The sequence below is a fragment of the Falco peregrinus genome, chromosome 1 (assembly GCF_023634155.1).
Source record: "Falco peregrinus isolate bFalPer1 chromosome 1, bFalPer1.pri, whole genome shotgun sequence".
Lineage (NCBI taxonomy): Eukaryota > Metazoa > Chordata > Aves > Falconiformes > Falconidae > Falco > Falco peregrinus.
Genome location: NC_073721.1, coordinates 63,097,433 through 63,111,672, shown reverse-complemented (window position 1 = coordinate 63,111,672; position 14,240 = coordinate 63,097,433).

The window sequence follows — 14,240 nt, the reverse complement described above, 5'->3', positions numbered from 1 at the left end:
TGTGTGCTCTGCTGATGGTGGATATCATAAGATTTTAAATTAGAATTCCACGCTGTACTGTCAATCCCCTTGCATGTTATATAATTCAGTATCTCTGCATTTATATTTGGTAACCAAAGAAGTGTCCTCTCACTCCAGTCTTTCTTTTTCACTGGTTTCCAATGAAACTTGTTGACAAATGTTGCATATTCTACCTCTCTCTAATTCTTTGCTGATTAAGGTCTGTCTCATTTTTTGTATACTTTTGCTCATAAACAATGCTAGAAGAGCTAAAATGAAGGGACTCAGATCGTGCGCCCCTTCAGTGACATCGGCACAGCATTAACACTTTCACTTTTCAAAGATTCCACACTTGCACTAGTTTCTCCATGAAATGATTGCCAGATTTATTTTCCAAAGACACTTGAATGCTAAGTTACTCACAGTTGGTTCAGAAATAGAAGAGGAGGTGAAGTACTTTGAATAAATTATTGCTCAGCTCTGCATACGGAGTATACAGATGTTTTATACTGCTGAAGAGTGAACGTATAAAGAGAAGGACACAGGAGAGTGTTTAGCTTCTGTCTTTTATCAGTGCTGTGGAATCTTGGACTATGAAAAAAATAAACACTAATAGTTAAAATAAAAATCACTAGTAGTTAAAAATAACTTCAGGCTTCCCTCGAGAAGCTGAGAAAAATAATGTTGTTCTTTTGAACTCTGCCTTCTGACATTCAGAGGGGCACAAATGTGTATCAAGAGACATGGAAAATAACAGCTAAGTCATCTTCTGCCCTCATCCACCCCACTAGCATCCCCAGTCAGACATAGTGCCCAAACTTGGACATAGGCCTAAATCCCAAGTTTTTTCAGGACCCTTCTGTCATAGGTGGTGAGAGAGAGAAAAAAACAGTTTGAGTGGAGAGTGATTCAGAACAGAAGTCAGGCTGGTGGGAAGCAGGGGTTACGGCTTTGAACGGACAGCAGGAGCAGACGAGAAGCTCAGATTAGTCTTAAGGCTGTTTGACATTTCCAAATGCGTTTCAATGAGATCCTATGGGAACATTTGGATACAGAAACGTGATGGTATGCAAAAGTGAACTTGCAAGAGTTACCTGTAAGGAAACACATCATTCTTCATTTTTTGGGAAAAAAGAAATTTAAAAAATCTTTCCCCCCCCCCCCCCTTTTTTTTTTAGCTGAATAGAGTGTTAACACATTCTTTACTGCCCTATTTCAAAAATGATGGCTAATGTGGTCTGAGAATCACTCCTTTGTTTTTTCTACATGCAAAATGAGAATAAGAACTATAACATCCATTTCCCAAACTTGGTAAAAGAGCTGTTTTCTTAATGCAGTACAATGTACACAGGTCAGTCAGAACAGCAAATTTCTGTTTTGATTTTGTTTAAATTTTAAGCCATGTAAGACAATTTGATTTATGTGTTCACCTATTTACACCCTTGAATACATAAGATGAGAATAAATCCTCTGGGGGAAGGGAAATTAGGAGTTTGTTCATTAAAGTGCTTAGCCTTACGGGGATAAAGTCTGTATCGTAATCTAAATAGAATACTGCTATACATAAATGAAGGTTTTGCATTATCTGCAGGGAGCTCCAACAAATTCAGCTGTCCAGCAATGTGACACATACAAGCTATTACGAGCCGCACGCTCGGAGCTCTCCTTCCATGCTCCTGATAATATGCTAATTGATGTCTAACAAGGAAGAATGCAGATGGGCATAAAAGGCAGATTTGTAGAGCTTACAGGCAGGGCTTTATTAGTGCTGAACATCTCCACTTCCTAATAAGTGTCCTAACTGGCTGAAAACTTACTTTCAAGAGCATGCAGAAGGGTGTGTAGAAGCTGGTAGAATTTCTCGCTGAGCCACATGGCCAGCAGAATATCTACAGTGTGTAGTTCTAAGCACACAAACCTGAACATGTCTCTGGGAGATATCTGTGTTCTGGTTTCTCCCTCTTTTAGCTCCTTTTCCTAGAGGAAATGTCCCAATGAACCGTAGTTTCTTCTGCGAGCATCTTTGGGTGCATATATGTTTTGTATGCATTGTAATGGCGTACGGTTTGCATTTAGATCTCATCAAAGGTCACTCTTCTGTTATTTGGGTACTGTTGGTGAGAAGTTTATAGTTACCTCACATTCAGATGGCTTCAGCAATTAATCTTTGGTCTGTGGTTTATGATACAATTCCTTGACAACAGAAATCTCCATTAAGCTAACCAGGTGGTCCCGTCCCATCCCTGTCCCCACACATTTTTCATTTTCTGGTATTGCTTCAATAAATACTTTAACAAAATGAAGAAGCTATGCATGCCCCTTCACTTTGCTTACGGGTAGGGAATGCGGCAAGTTTGCAAATTATTTGATTTCTGTGGCAGCCTTTTTACCTACTACTAAAATGCATCATCCATAATGACATAAGGCACCTACTTAAAAACAGCATGTAAAACTCTGTGGCAGTCATGGAGGAGAGGTGATAGGAATCCAGTCAAAAGCACAGAATGGTTGTGAGTTAATACAACTTTTCTAAGATTTGGTCTTTTGTATGTAGAAGTTTTTTCTCTTCCCACAATCTACCTTTTCCTGCAGCTGCTGTTCTGCTTCTACATCCAAACAACTTAGGGATTCAAGAGATGAAGACATAGAATTATGGACACACAGGGAGGCACACACAATACTGTGTGCATTTTGATGGAATATATGGGCCTAGAAAGTGAAAAGACTTACCATAGCCCGCTTACTTTAATATGTTGAAGCACTGGGTTTTGAGATGGTACCTCAGCATATTTAATCCTATAACAAAAACAGCACTTATGCCAAGACTGAAAATGCTTTAAGTTGCACAACAGAAAAATAACAAAATCAGGGATGTAATTTAACTGGAAACTGAAATGCAAGGGCTTTTTTTGCAGAACAAATACACTAAATGCTTTTGGAAACCTTTTTGTTGGAGAAAAGCTGCTTATTTTGTTAAGCAGTTCTAAGCAGAAACAGTTATTTTTGGTTTCGGTTCTGAATTGGGAATGGGATGTTTTTTCCTACCTTTATAAAAATTAAAAGGCACAAAACTAAAAAAAGAGAGACCAGTGGTGGGGGAACTGCAGCTTAGAGCAGGTGTTCTCAGGAAAAAACTGTCTCAGTGAAAAATGTACGTTACCCTGCTCTTCCCTCCAGGCTGGAAATGTGGCTGGGCTTGTCAGGACCCTGCAATGCTACTGCTCTTTGTCAGCAATAAGTCAAGTTGATGAAGCATCATAATTTATCGTGTTGGTTCCAGGTGATACACTACGTCTCTGAATCATGCAAAAGAGGGAAATTGCACATGAGATACATGTTGCTATGCTTTAGTTTAGCATTTAGCGTAATCCCATAAATCCAGGACCTAGAATTTTGAGAACACTAGATGCACATTAAAACCGATAGATCTGGCAATTGCAGACACAACATACCCTCTGTCAAAGGGAAATATCTGCTCTTTTTTTAATCTAAAATAACTTCCAACCTGATGGAAATTCCATCTGTGTATGTGCAGGGATCAAAGGTATGAATGCAAACGGGAATTTTCCTTTACACTTGTAAAAAATGCTGGAATGAATCTAAGGATAAGTTCTAAAGCCTACATAATGGAAAAAGATGTCCTTGTACTTATATGGGGTCTTTGTGCATCACAGGCAGTGTCTTGATTGGCAGGCAATCACTTTTCTGCACATGCAAATGCATGAAAATCTTACTCTTGATGAGGAAAGTAGTCACCATTCCCTTTTTACTAGATTGGAAAAGCTGAAGAAGGTGGCTTCTGCAGAATTAGTTCTTATTTTTGTTAAATGACTGAATATTTTTGGCTCCTAGTTATTATTTCTCAAGCGAAACGGTTTAGGAAGTAGACATGCACACACACACACAAGTCCACTTAAACTCCCAGTTCTATCTGAGCAGCAGATCGCACTAAAAATACTCAACTGTCAGTGCTGTTTATCTCATTAGAAGAATGTCACCCAGGAGGCCACTGTCACCCTTGCACCAGGGTATGGCTATAGGACTGATTCAGAGCAAAGGGTGCCATCTGCTTAGTCAGTACTATTACTCTCTATAGGACCTCAAATTTTCCTTTGAGGCTGCTCTGTGTAAGGCTGTCTTGTGTAGCTTATGTAGTCAGACGTTTCTGAAGACAGGACTGATATGGCTACAGATGGCAAAACCTGCACCTCTAAGAGAGGAATTCCCCATTACTTTTCCAGACCTGTAGTTAAATGTATGCTGCAGTATACAAGTTAGCTTGCTACTGTAAATAGAAATCTACAACAGATGGGAAAAGAGAACGATTTGGGGTAATATGTTTATGTAGTTTGGAAATGTAAAGCACACATCTGGTACAGATGAACAGCAATCAGGAAGTTATGACGGGGGGTGGGGGAAAGAGAGAGAATGTTACAATCAATTGTGTTAAATGAGTTTTTCAAACAACCGAAGTTATGGCCCTCAGAGCCTGGGGAAGTGCTTTGTTCAGAGCACAGGGGAGGGCAGAGTGAGCCCAAGCCAAAGAATCTGCTTGGATCGAGATCCTGCTTAGTGAACATAACGAAAAGGTCATTCGTGAACCACTGCATTCCAAATGCAGATGGATTTGTGGGCGGCATTATCTGGAAACCTCCAAGACAACCCGAACAAAATACAGCTTAGCTTTGGAGAAAGGAACTGGCAAAGGAGGAGGTGGTTATATATACATAGCTATATATGTGCGTTGTGAGAATGCTATGTAAAATGTTTCCCACCATCAGGACACATATTTCTCTGTATTTTGATTCTTTTGTTTGAAACGCCCTGGTTTATTACTTGTAATGTCTGTTTGCTTCTCTTGGATGTGCATTTTATGGATTTCTTCTTGGATATTTCATCCCTTTGGAGTATAAAAGGAAGGTAGATTTCCTGACACTACTGGCCAAGCAAAGGAAAAAGAAGTTCAAAGCAAAACTATTCTGATGCTGACTGCAACTGCCACAGCTAAGGCTCAGCTTAGACGGCTGTCCTGAAGGTTTGCAGAACAAAATAATTTTGTGGCCATCTACTTTTGCAGCCAAAATCAAGCCTCTTTTATTACAGTTACTTAATTAGTTGGCTTGTACCTTTAATGGCATGAGATGAAAATATAAGCAGCTGGATCAGTGTCTGCAATTCAGATATCAGAGCTCAAAAGTAAATCTGATGACCATAGATTGCAAACATACTCTTTCAGAATACCTTTTGATTTTGGAATCCTAAAGAGGGTACAAACAGCAAATAGCCATCTTTCAAAGGAAGGACTACTTAAATAGGACCTTAGGGCACCAGTCCAGACAAAGTGTCAAAGCAAACATGTTAAACAATGGTGATAGCACATAAGAAAAGCTTACTCAGAAAATACTATTTATGTGGTATGAGGCTCTGGGGAAAGAAGCAGGTGATCATAAAAGGAAAAACTGCATTGTAGTGTATAAGCAGAAGATGGCTGAGTTAAAGCTGAAAGGACATCCAAATTCTGGCATTTTATGTATGATGGGCCCCTGATTTTATGACCATAATATTGAACAGAGGGATTTTCCTGCTAAAAAAGCAAGTGAAGCCCTTGAATTCCACCCTCCCTTACTTCCCATTGAAATGCTACCCAGTGCATATAGATCTGAAGCACCAAAATGAGAAAGAGCAGGGCTGCAGCTGGAAGGAGGGGGAAACAGATGTTTTTTTCCCACTTAAGAAAATTGTCCCAATTAAAAGAAAATATTCACTACAAATAGGGCTTGGAAGTTGAAATGTCACATTTTTCATAAGCTGGAAGCTAAATGCATGATTCCTATTCAATTGAAGCAGCCTTCTATATTATTTTGAAGTGATTCATTTTATTTATGACCATTTTAGTCTCTTAATCACAGTTAGCTTGCATTTTCAAATGAAAGCTTGTTACATGCCATAAACCCAAGATTTTCAATTTTGAAAAGGTCAGTGCGGGCATCTACCATTTTGAAGCTTTTTTTTTTTTTCCTCCAAACTTGTTGCTTTGTGAGAACCCTCTGAAAGCAAGTCCTGTTCGTATGAAAGATTCAATTCCACAAATTGGGCTTTGTTGGGAAAACAAAACAGTAGTGTCCAACTAGATCCTTCACATTCGTGGCATGGACCTCTTCTGTATCTGCTGGTATCCAGTGTTGTTGGCTTTGTGGTTTTCTCATCTCTGAGGCCCATTCTGAGTGTGGATTTCAAAGCTGTTGCTGACAGCACAGCGCTGCTGAGGGGCTGAATAGTTACAAAGGCTCTGCTTTTCCCTTTCCAAGCCTGAGCTCTTCAGTCCCCAGTTCCTCCAGTAACCTCCTTCTCTTTGCCTTTCCTCCACCTTCCAGTCCATGTAAGGTACCACAGCTCTCACAGTCTAATTCCATTACTTCTTTTTTCCTCCTCTCTTCATGGGCTTCAGGGGTGGAAATAATGGGGGGGGGGGGTTGAAAGTGTTCTGGCTTTCAACTCCAGCACCTCACATCATAACAGCTTCTAACAGCACGGAAACACGATTCCGGGAGGACTGCTGCTCACCCCTGGGACAGGCTTGGGCTGCTCTGAACGTGTGCGCTTCTCCCTGCTGTTGGCAGTGATGCAGCTGGGAGCTGACAGAGCATGCTCGCTGCGCAGGAGAACTTGGGAGATTTTGCCACCAAATTCCTAACAAATGCGTATTGAACTATAGGCTTCGCTGTTGTACCGTTACGGTGGGTTTCCTGGCAAAAACCTCCGCTGCAGTTGTGTCAGCACCTCTGCCCGTATCTCAGTGCCAAGTTTCAAGCCTTTTCAAAAAGGCAGAGATCCCGCTGTAATTTTATGTCAGACTCTAAGGAGCAATTATTCATAGACTACATGTAAAGCAAAGATCTATAAGTCTTATGCAGCTGATTTATGAAAAACTAATGTATTAATCTGTAAAATTTATGTAAATGAAGGAATTTAAATCAACGCACATAACACATGCAGGACACCTAATCTTTCAGTGTACTTATTAACTTCGATGTAGCACTGATGTTAACACCAATTTACTGACTGAGGATGGGGAGGTTTACCTTGCTACATATATCACTTATTTACCTTCTAACTGGGATTTTGAAACAACTTTTCATCTAAGGTCATTCTATAAACTGGAGGATTACATCACATTATCACCGTGCTAACAAATTTCAGTGCACCATTTCACACAGAGCAGCTTTAACAACTGGAACTTTTTCAAACATGTAACTGCAACATTTTGTCATCTAGCAAATTGTCACAGGGCATCTCCTCTGTAAGAGGTGCGAGCGTGGGCTGGAAACAGCATCAGAGGCAGTATCGCTGACCCAGTGTTTTGGTCCTGTTTAATACCCTGTGACGCAGTGCTTGGCTGTACTTAGCGCTGTTCTTTCAGTCTCCATCACTCTGTACATTCATGTGGACATGCCAGGAGGCAGCTGAGATAAGGTACATGCCGTTATCTCTGCCTTCCCTGATTTATTTCCTTTCGACTGTTTTATTAACATTATTATAACTTTAGATTTTTTTCCCTTTTCTTCCTCTCCCCTTTTCATGACTATTTTATCACTCATTTCTACTTAGGCTGCGAGGGAAGGTGAAAGAGGTGATTTCTTCCTGTCGGTCCACATAAGATCCAGTGGGGGAGGGGAGGGGTACAAACCCTTGGCGGTGATTAAGGGGCCCACTGTTGACAGAACATGGCACTCGGGGCTTCCTGCTCCTGTTATAAACAGTGGCCAAAAGCCTCTACTGCAGAAACCCACACATGCTCTGGAGCCAACTTTTCACATCCTGACAGAAGAGTGGCATAAGTTCATATTACTTTATTACTAAAGCACCGAGGCATTTGGGTGCTGTGTGGAAAAGCAGGTCTCTTGTTTTGACAGGGTGGAGGAAGATATGAAGAAAGTCTGTGAAGAATGACATAAAAATCATTACTCACCTTTATCATAACTGAAAGCTTGGTAACTATTCCATCAGTCACCGGCATCTTACATGCCTGCCTCCCTGAAATGAAGGGGCTGATTCAGATCTTGCTTTTATAGAATTTCCACTCACCCAGAGACTTACTCCTGCTTTACATCAAAGTGAGCAAACCCCAGCTCATACCTCCTGCATGTACTTCTGTTTGCATACCCCTTGATGCTGCTGAACTCCTGCTCTGTTTATTCATCTTTGCAAAATGTGCCCTTAACTGCAATTGATTTCACATTTGTTACTGAATTTGGGTCTCTCAGCTGGCAGCAACCAAAGTTGAAACTAGTAGTTGTGTACTGAGTCAGCATTAGAGGTGCTTACGCAGAAGCAAGAAGTGACGTAAGGGGGCTGAAATCAGTGAGCTGAAGAAAGGGAAAGTGGTAAAACCATCTTTATCTAGAACTTTGCTTGGACATCACGTCCATGCAAAATGTATAGACTGCACTTTGTCAATAGTGTGAGCGTTCACAGTGTGCCATAATGGAAATGGCGAGTGAGGTGGTGTGAGTCTAAACAGCCAAGGGATTGGTCCCAAGACATTAGGAGATTGCCCTAAACTTAGAAAGAATCCCCCAAAATCCAAAGGTAAGCTAGCAATAGCCTACACTTCTGACATGTTAAGAGGCATTCAAGTTATCTAGAATCCAGTGAAGCGATCTCCGTAACCTGCCTCTGTCCCCTTAAAATGTCTCAGCTGCTTGTCTCTAAATCAAAGTGTTAGTAACTTTTCAAACTCTCATTTGAGAGATTTTCTAAAGACAGATAAGAAAATGTCTGGAGAACTTTTTTTTTTTTTTTTTTTTTGTGAGTCTGATATAAATCTGAAAGGTTTTCTCTTTTGTAGGCCTGGTAATGAAAAAAAAAATATTCAGAAAAAGGCCTGGCCATATTTTTGTCTCTAAACTTTTGGTGACCCTTTCTGTTACTTTGCTGTTTATTCGGGTCTGATATCCCAGGGGTTATCAGACCAGTGAGATTTTTACTTTAATAATAACTCTTCATCTTTTAAATTTTTGTTTCATCCTTTCTTTAGAAATTAAGACTATTCTGTTCTTATCTCATTTTGCTTTTAATTAATGCCACATTCCTTTTTTTTTGTCATGTATTAAGCCCAAAACCATGCTTTATAAAAAATGTTGTCTGCATTTCCCAAATTTTTATCTTTACTATTTAATAACGGAATATTGCAAAACAAACCTTTGCTCTACATTTTTGATTCCACTGACTTCTGTTAAACTGTGGTTTTATCATGTTGGCAAGAGGGAGGGATGAGAAATTGGTGCAAAGAAGGGTCACGTGCTGGCTGGGAATAATTTGTGTGAGAAGTAAAGGGAGGAGGAAGGATTTAGATGGCAGCTGGAGATTTGGGAGGGAGGTGAAGCAGCAGCACATGGTGTGTAGTCAGATGTCTGTGGAGAGGAGCAGTAGGAGATGGGCAGGTGTGGGACAGCAGGGGACTGGGCACTAAGATCAAGGCTGAAGAGCACTGGCAGATCAGTGTGTGGAGGTTTCACGTCACTTGCTTCACACACGTGTGCCTGAATTTAACCCCTAGCTTTGATATGTTAATTCGACACGTTTAACTAAAAAGACAAAAAGAAGAAAAGAGGCATAAAACCGCACGGGAGTCTAGCAGTCTTCATGGCATTACTGCCTTCGGCCGGGTAAATGAAGTACAGCAGTGGGTTAGTGCAGTGCAGCAGGTGCCGTCATTGCAGCTCGTGGTTGATGTAAGCGAAGCTGTAAGGTCAGATCTGTCAGAAAAAAACATGAGCTTTTTTCTTCCGTTATTATGCACTTATCCTTCTTTCTAATCAAAGGCAGGCTTTTGCAGAGGGATGAACAACCTATGATTTAACAAGGGGTTTTTTTTGTCTCAGGAAGTGCTTCATGCATAACCACTCTCTGGGTATCCCTACCTCGCCATACCAAGCAGCTGTCAGTTTGATGATTTTGCCTAGGTTGTCATGAGACAGGTACCTATCAAATAAAGCCCTCAGAACAAGCTTTAAATCCTGCAGTACTAGTATTTTCTCCTAGCACCCCACCTTAGGTCTTTCCACAGGTCCTTATCAAATCCCTACAATTCAGTAGCTGTTTTTCACAGTTAAAAGTTTCTGGTTTCCTCTATTAGAATTATTATGATGTATTCCCTGGTGGGTGTAAGATTAGTGGAGCCCTGATTCCTGATGGCAAGTGAATCCCAGCTGTTCCCATATAGTCTGCAGGTCCTGGGTGATGCCCTTCCTGGCTGATAAGTGACTGGTTCTTAGTCCTGGCTGTCTGTCTTCAATGGATTCACCCCAGTATTTCCTTCTACTGATGAGACACTAATCTTTTCTACCTTGACCTATATCTCAGGACAGTGCTAGTGACAGTGCCTGAATGAGTCTAAATGTAACTTGTGCCCCATTACTTCACCCATGGTGTACAAATAAATCACAGTTCCTTTTTAATCAGGTCACAGTTCTGTATGGTTTATGCCCAATCTAAATGCAGCGTGGAAGACAGGAATGTATAGGAAGGGCTTCCACTGAAGCCGGGTGCAGGATTCTGAATGAAATGTATTTTCCTGTGGTATTTTGATCCATCACTGAGCGTTTTTTGCTTTCTTCCCTTTTCCATCTCTCCCTCCTCACAAGAGCTGCACAATCTCTTAGTAGATTAGTAAATTTACTGATTAGTAAATTTGTAGTGTGACAGAATTTCACTGTGTGAGAAGTAAGCTTTGGTGTAAAGGAGTAATGACCTTTCATTTACTCATCTTTTACAAAATAAAAATCTGTCAGAGATAAATTTTCAAATTAAAGCTGAGGAGGAAAAAGGGAATAAAAAAACAGCAAAGAGAGAAAGAAAATTAAACTGATAGTTTGGGGAAGTAAGTTATAAGGATATGTAAATCGCACGAAGACAATTTTCTAGGAATGTAGAGTCAACTTTGTATTGCCTAGTGTCTCTTTTCTCCCCATCTGCTGCAGGTAAACCAAAAATTTTTCCCTCCTAATATTTTCACACAACTGAGCTTTAGGAGCAGGCTGAGACTGTTGCTTGTGGTATATTGGTTTCAATAACCGACCTTTTATCTTCTGCAATCAGAGCGCTTACTGTGATGTGACAGGTCTGGACCCAGCCTTTCCGCTCTATCCCCATAGGGGTCTGTAAGTGATTCAGTCCCTGCAAAGGGTTTCTTGAACTGCACTGAAATCTGTGATTAAGGGCTTCTGTTAACATCCAGCCCATGAAACACCAGTGTAGCTGTAGGCTTCAGAATCACTTAATTTTTAAACTGAGAGTTTTAAAAGCATGCTATATTCTGGTGTATGGAAAAATTTTTTCCCCCACAGCCTTTAATCTGCAGTGCATAGCTAGAATGAAGGCACAGGCTTGGAAACAAGTTAAATTTTGCTCATACCTGGTCACAGGAACATTATATAGTCCAGCCTTATTTGATCAATGCTCTAATTTGGATTTGATTTGCTCTCCAATCAATCAGTAAGACAGGGGAAGTGTAAAGACTGTTAAGAAAAAAATTGTGCCTGTTTGGTTTTACTCTAAGAAATGCTCTTCTGGAGCAGATAATTTGCCATGAGATTCCCCAGCTTTACACTGTGGCCCAGTGAATATTTACAGTGGTCCCTGTTCATCCAGCTCCATGACAGTAAGCAGAGCTACATTAATTTATAACAGCCAAGGACTTGGTTTAATAAAAATAAGAAACTTCCTGAATCAGGCAACTGGTTCAATCAATGAAGATTTTAATTATTCTGAACTTAAAAATACCTTGCATTTGACTTCTAACAAAAGTTAGTTAGAGAGTTACTTTTTCACTCCAATTCAAAGTGCTGCCCCACCAGTTAACAACCTCTTGGGACACTGGGCTTTCAAAAGCTGAGAAACACCTAATTTTTTCCAATCTTCTTTCAACATGGGAGAGTTCTTGAGGGGGAAGAAAATGTATACAATCCCTTTCGAGGTTCTTTGGGGATTTTCTTTATATTTTTGTATGATCTTATACCATAAGAAAATTTAGCCTGGTAGATGTTTGTCATCTTCTTGGGATGGTTGTTTCTGATGGAAATCTCATTGAGAAAATTAACCTAAATTATCCCGTGGTAAAAACTTAGCTTTATGATCCTTCAGATTTTCTCTCAACCTTCTCTGCTCACCCTAATCCTTATGTATTGAAGATAAAGCACAGTGTTAACTAAGTATGTTTAAAAAAAAAAAAAAAAAACCCCAACAGAAATGGTTAGTTTTTGTGATAACCGTGGCCTCTACAGAAAAGCCTAACGACTGCTGAGTGTGTTGCTGAGTTTTTAAATTTGTAATATCTGAAGGCTGATCTCCTTTGGATTAATATGTAAGGGTTGCCTCTTCTACTCGGTACGTTTTCAGTCCGCTGCTACTGAAACAATGTCCTTTCTGTGTGATCACAGTGGGTTTCAAGTGCTGCTTGGAAGTAAAGAGACTGAAAAAAAATGTAGTTCATTTTTTCCCTGTTGGTGGGCCATTGCCACACATGACATTGCTTTTTATTAATTCATTCCCTGCTTAATGATCATTGCAATTGAAAAAAGAATCATGTGAGAGATCAGCCTTGGCTGTTCATTTACTCATGGTGGGGCATTTGCCAGCACCTCTGAGCCATCTGCATCCAGTTCCATACTGGTACTTTGCATTTCTTGTTCTCGCTCATCCTGGGAGGTGAGATTGCCTAGTGTCTCTGAATTTTGTATCAGAGGCTTTTATTCCTAAAATGTATAAATAAGAAAATAGAGAATAATGCCTGAAAATATAGTTAAGTTTATTACTGGGTTGCTCTACTGGTTTGCCCAATATGGGCAAACACATAACCAGACTGTCCATTAGCAGGTAAGAGTAGAGAAGCCCGAGATTACTGACCACTCTGCTAAACACCCTCCTGAAGTGATTTAGAGAAAGCAGATGTTCCTCAGCCAGCAAGACTTGAGACTTGAAGGGCTAAACACTGCTGAGGACTCAGTGTTATGAAGCTAAATAAAATAACTGCTCAGAAACCAGTTGGCTCTGTAATGCACAGATTCTGTGGGATTAAACCCCTGCAACTGCAATTAAGGAAAACTATGGGCCTGTCTCCTACCAATGGAGACCTGTTGTCAAGTAATTTAGGCTTAATTAGCAAAGGGAAAGCCCAGAGAGGCCTCTAAACTCTGCTGTGGAATTTGTTTTCTGTGTTTAAAGGCAAAAGACCCAGAGCCTGGACTTCTGAGCTCTGAAGAAAGGAGGATGATGGAGCCACAGTCAGTTGGAGAGGCTATGATTTTTTTTTTTATTATTTTTAAATAAGAAAAAAAAAGTCAATGTGATTTCATTAAAAAAAAATCCTGGCAGGAAGTTTCTCACACTCCAGCAACCTTAGCATTCAACAAAGCTTGCAAAATGCAGTTGTTCTGCCTTCAGCAAACATGAGGGTTGGTCGCATCTGAGTGTGGGGTGGGGTAGTTTGCAGGGGCACAATCTTGCCGTGCGGTTATTATGGCTGTATGCAGCCTGCATTTCTTTTGCTTTCACCAAGTGCTGAAGGCTGGATGGCTCCCGAGGTAAAGGATGTCTCGTCTTCCAAGAAACTGAAAGCTGAGTAGACCACTGGTGTTCCGTTGGTTATGTGTAATCAGCCCCAGCAGATTTCTGAGGCACATTAATAATCAGAAAACTGCTGAGCCTCTAGTTACGTTGACAGAGATGCAATTTCTTCCAGCCAAATTCCAGCTTGCAGAAGCTTTCTGGTGTTCAGTGCTTGTCTCTTACTGCAGATAAAAGGCATCTCTTCTTCAGCTCTTAAGTCACAGTAGTAGTTATGTGTGGGATCTCCTGCTAAATCCCATTTCAAAAAGAAGTGAGAGAGAGAGCAGATAAACCATGGGTCTCCATCTTTGTAGTCTGCTTTCAGCACAAGCTGCCTCAGGCACCCAGGAGGCTCAAGCATATAGCAAAGAACAGAGCTGCTCCGACCCTTCAACTCTGAACTGCAAGAGCCTACTCACTAAGCTAAAAGCCAATCACCTCTGACAGAAAGCAGAGAACTGAGGAAGACAGAAACATCTCTAAAAGTGAAGAATGTCTCCTATACCCAGTTCCCCCGGGCTTTGCTCTAGGACTTCTGCAGCCCTGAATTTGAGCAAGGATTAGTTATTTTTGCGAGGAAATTTAATTTGACCTAGTTGTCTTGCAATGGATGGGTAAGGTAGAACTGGAAT